Source organism: Pyrus communis, chromosome 5 (assembly GCF_041283825.1).
Source record: "Pyrus communis isolate YQ-2024b chromosome 5, ASM4128382v1, whole genome shotgun sequence".
NCBI lineage: Eukaryota > Viridiplantae > Streptophyta > Magnoliopsida > Rosales > Rosaceae > Pyrus > Pyrus communis.
In genome coordinates, this window is record NC_142569.1 from 23,048,247 (window position 1) to 23,053,669 (window position 5,423).

The window sequence follows — 5,423 nt, forward strand, 5'->3', positions numbered from 1 at the left end:
GGTGAGTCTCCCATACCCCGCTAAGAGTTCAACATAACTCTCGGATTCTATTGAGGGATATGGAATTTGCCAAAAATAGCGGGTGGTACTATTTGATTCAAAGACCCAATCAAGTAGTTAATCAACAATCTAATACGATTTCTGTTATGTTATGTAGTTAACGACATGCCTAAAATACTACCCACCATTATACTTGACAAAATGGCCCAAGACTTTTTCCTTGCATATCTCTCGGATGATTTCACTAAGTTTATTGTAAACTATAAAGTGAATAGATTCGATCATACTTTTAACGAGATGATTGACATGTGCTGTAAATTTGAAAAATGTTTCAAAAAGGACAGTGGGAGTGAGAATGCAAAAACAAGGAAAAGGTTACATAAGAAGAAGGCAAAGAAATCCAAAGGAACATGCTTTCATTGTGGAAAGGATGAACGTTGGAAGAAGAAATACAGGGTGCGCATTGCGAGCCTTATGACACGAACTTTTGAAGAGACTATTTCGGTCATAGAAAGTGCTTTTACAGTGAGCTCCAATTCCTGGATATTTGATTCAGGCGCTAGTCAACATATCTGTAATACAATGCAGGGACTAGCAAAGAGCAAGACACTGCGCAATGGGGAGATAGTTGTGCGAGTTGGGAACGGCACTAAAATCTCTGCAAAAGCAATAGGCACCTATATGCTTAAACTACCCTCTGGGGAAGTCTTGGAACTTAAAAATTGTTTATATTTTCCTTCATGTATAAAGAATTTGATTTCTATCTCTAAACTTTTACGAGATGGGCACTCAGTATTGTTTGACAAAATGAGTTGCACTTTATACTTGAACAGTCGTATTATCTCTCATGGTAATATGATAGAGGGACTTTTTCACCAAGAGACGAATAGTGGTTTGCACTGTATTGAAAGCAGGAATACCTCAAAACCCAAAAGGGCTAGAGAAGAAGTTAATCAAGAAAAGATGTGGCATCTTAAACTTGGACATGTGAACCTTGATAAGATTCGCAAGATGTCGAAAGACGGATATTTCCGCCCGTTAGGTAATGACCAGATGGGTACTTGTGAATGTTGCTTGAAAGGGAAGATGACCAAATCTCCATTCACTGGGAAAGGAGAGCGTGCCACTGAAATTCTAGGGTTAATCCACACTGACGTATGTGGACCTATGTCTACTACGTCGAGAGGAGACTTCTCCTACTATATCACATTCACCGACGATCACTCTCGGTTTGGCTATGTGTATCTTATAAAGTACAAGTCAGAATCCTTTGAAAGGTTCAAAGAATTCAAGAATGAAGTTGAGAAGCAAACTGGGAAACAGATAAAGATCCTAAGATCAGATCGAGGGGGTGAATATCTGAGTAATGAATTCCTAGATTATCTCAGAGAGTGTGGTATAATATCATAGTGGACTCCACCGGGAACTCCACAACTTAATGGAGTTTCTGAAAGGAGAAATCGAACCTTGATGAACATGGTTCGTTCTATGATGAGTTCCGCTGATCTGCCAGTAACATTCTGGGGATACGCTCTATATACAGCAGCTTACTTGCTTAATAGAGTACCTTCCAAATCAGTTTCACAAACGCCCTATGAGATATGGCATGGAAGAAAGCCAAGTCTTAATCACATTAAGATTTGGGGTTGTGAAGCATATGTCAAGAAGCTTGAAGTTACTAAGCTTGAAGCGAGATCAGTAAGGTGCTATTTTGTGGGATATCCTAGAGAAACTATGGGATATGAGTTCTACCATCCTGACGACCAGAAAGTCTTTGTCACCAGAACTGCTAAGTTTCTAGAGGACGAATTTGTTCTCAAATGAACTATAAGTAAAACGATGGAAATTAATGAGATTAATGATGAACCACAAACAAGCACATGACATGTTGACAACCCTGTTCCTGAACCCCTAGCTCCACGTAGATCTGAACGGGTTATTAAGCCACCTAGGAGGTATGGCTTAGACAATGACTTTGCGGAATTGCACCTTCTAGGTGACAATGACCCTAGAGACTACAATGAAGCAATGTCCGACATTGATTCAAAGAGATGGCATGAGGCCATGAAATCTGAAATGGATTCCATGTATCAAAATCAGGTCTGGACTCTTGTAGACCCTTCAGAAGGTATAGTACCTGTTGGAAATAAATGGGTATTCAAGAGGAAGATAGGCGTTGATGGGAACGTGGAGACTTATAAGGCTAGACTAGTAGCCAAGGGTTACAGGCAACGAGAAGGGATTGACTATGAAGAAACTTTCTCTCCTGTAGCCATGATTAAGTCCATTCGGATTTTGCTTGCTATAGCTGCGTACCATGATTATGAAATCTGGCAAATGGACGTGAAGACAGCCTTTCTGAACGGCTACCTAGAGGAAGAGCTTTATATGGCTCAACCCGAAGGTTTCGTGTCCAAGTCTGAAAAGACTAAAGTATGCAAGCTTCAGAGGTCCATTTATGGACTTAAGCAAGCCTCCAGGAGCTGGAACATTCGTTTTGATACTGAAATCAAATCGTTTGGTTTTACTCAAAACGAAGACGACAATTGTGTTTATCAAAAAGTCGTTGGGGAAGCAGTTGTATTCCTAGTGTTATATGTAGATGACATATTACTATTCGGGAATGACACTGCAGTACTTTCTTCTGTAAAAGTGTGGTTGTCCAAAACCTTCCACATGAAAGATTTAGGAGATGCATCTTATGTACTTGGGATAAAGCTCTATCGTGATAGATCCAGAAAATTAATTAGATTATCCCAATCTATGTACATTGATAAGGTGCTAAGTAGGTTCCAGATGGAACAATCTAAGAAAGGTATTCTTCCTGTAGGACATGGAATTCATCTTTCTAAGTCCATGGGACCTAAGACTCCTGAAGAGATACGGCATATGAATATGATTCCTTATGCTTCCGCCATAGGAAGTCTTATGTATGCCATGATATGCACAAGGCCTGATATCGCATATGCTGTGAGCATTACTAGTCGATATCAATCTAACCCAGGATCAGAACACTGGGCAGCTGTCAAGACGGTCCTTAAGTACTTAAGAAGAACTAAGGACATGTTCCTCGTTTATGGAGGAGCGACAGAGTTGCGAGTGGAAGGCTATACAGACGCAGATTTCCAATCTGACGTCGATGATAGAAGTTCCAACTCCGGATATGTATTCACTCTGAATGGTGGGGCTGTCAGCTGGAAAAGCAAGAAACAAAGTGTAATTGCCGATTCCACGACAGAGGCTGAATATGTCGCTGCAGCTGAAGCCGGCAAAGAAGCGTTCTGGATGAAAAAGTTCATTACTGAACTTGGAGTGGTTCCAACCATTACATCACCAGTAACTTTGTACTGTGATAATAGTGGGGCGATAGCTCAAGCCATGGAACCCAGGGCACATCAAAAGAACAAGCATTTTGACAGGCGCTTTAATATCATTAGAAGATATGCTGCCGAGGGGAAAATCAACATCCTCAAAGTTGCTTCAGCCGATAACGTAGCAGATCAACTGACAAAGCCAATGTCTCAAATCCAGCTTGACCGTCATATGGAAAAGATGGGTATTAGATACATGGGAAGACGGCTTTGAGTGCAAGTGGGAGATTGTTGGAAGTATGCCCACAAAGCCACTCATTTGATGTAATAGTTTTTTGGAATACTTATTGTGTTAAACTTTTATATGTTTAATAGAGGGCAAAGCTTATTGTTAATCACTATTTATAGTATCTTGTGTTTAAGCAATAAGGGAATCCAAGGAAGGTATTTGATCTAAGAGACAAGTGATTTAAGTTAGTTAAATTAACGAGACCTTTCTCTTATGTTCATTCCTAAAATGTTCCTAGCCATAGGATTGCCAATTGGGCATTGACAATCTGCTAAGGTTAGTATGTGTTATGTCGACTCAAGCGTGAGTATGAACTAGTCTAAAGTCATTTGGTGTTGGACACTAAGGCAAACACATAGGTGCTCGAAAGAGTAATCGAGTACACTGAACAACGATCAAACGAGAGTTCGAACATACATGTCATGTGAGAACTCAATAGTTGCAATATGCAAAGTAGTCCTTTGACCTGAGGCATCATTGATGTCTAATGGTTAGGTCCTTGATCTTTGATTATGTCAACGGCATTCCATTGGAGTGTCCACGGCATTGTTGGGGTCAAGCTATCTAGTTATGTAGGCATATGAATGCACAACAAGGGATCTCTAACCTTCCATAGTGGAAGGAGAATACTCTAAGATATGATTCGAGAGTCTTTGGCCAAAGCATATGAATATGACTAAGGAAGCTTGTTCCAAATCTTATTCAATTGAATCATATAGAGAAGTATCACATTATATAGTAGACATGAAACAAACTATCACTTAAACAATGTGATTAAGAGTATTATATTAGAGAAGGACCGTATTGCATTGTAGTTGTAACTGGATAGGTTCTCCAACCACTTCTACTTAGCTTGGGTAACCATGACATGCTGCTAGGCATCACCCATGGTTTGTGGAAGCCCTAAAGATTAGCAAACACTAATTTTAAGGGAGAATTGAAATGTGGTTTCAATTCACAATCGATCGTTAAGAGTAACATCGCCCACTACCTCGCTAATTGGAACCTAATGGATCGTACACCGAGTAAGGATATAAGTGAAGAAATTATATGAAATGGATAAGCAATTAAATGGTTTAATTGAAGAATGGTCAAGATTAATTAAATAGTTAATTAATTATACGAAACGTTCATATTGGGCGTTTAAGTTAGTTTTGGGCTTCGGGGCACAAAAACGTTTTGGTCCACAAGGCCCATTATGTTTAAGTTGTATGACAACTAAAACAAAATGGGCAATTAAGCCCAATAACAACATATGGCCGGCCATATCAAGGGTAGTGGGAATTTTTGCTTAATTGCAAGTTTGCCACTAACCTAAGAGATGAAGGATAAAGTCATCTTTATAGCTTTGTTTCTCATGGGGGTTTTCTAATTGAATTTGGGTGAAAAATATTCTCTCATTTTCTACATAGAGGCCGGCCACTTAGGGGAGGAACATCTAGCAATCTTCTTCTTCCCTAAGTCATCCATTTCATCTTCACACTACATCTTTGGTGTGGAGACTTAGAGACACCAAACCTTTGGTGTTTTGGAGAACAAATCCTCAAATCCTCAAAGAAGAAAAGGAGCACTAAAAGGGAGGAAATCACAAGGAAGGTCCAAGGAGCAAGGAGGTGACTTGAAGGCCCTCCACTTGGGTGAATCCCTTGTGCAATCAAGGATGAGCTTCAAGGGTAAAGAATCTCTAAATTCTTATTCTCTTTAATATTGTTAAAGAGTCTTATGGTTCACCATATACTAGGCTTTGAAAGTCATGGGTTTTATGAATTGTTTTTGAATGCATGCCTACTTTAAAGTGTTATTAGTTTGCATATGTATTCAAA

At 39.5% G+C, this 5,423-nt stretch overlaps 1 pseudogene; it reads left to right on the forward strand.

Annotated features, from left to right (window-relative positions):
• The first annotated feature begins 2,856 nt into the window (after nucleotides 1-2,856).
• LOC148697007 (secreted RxLR effector protein 161 pseudogene) lies at nucleotides 2,857-3,585 on the forward strand (annotated as a pseudogene).
• Nucleotides 3,586-5,423: the final 1,838 nt, after the last annotated feature.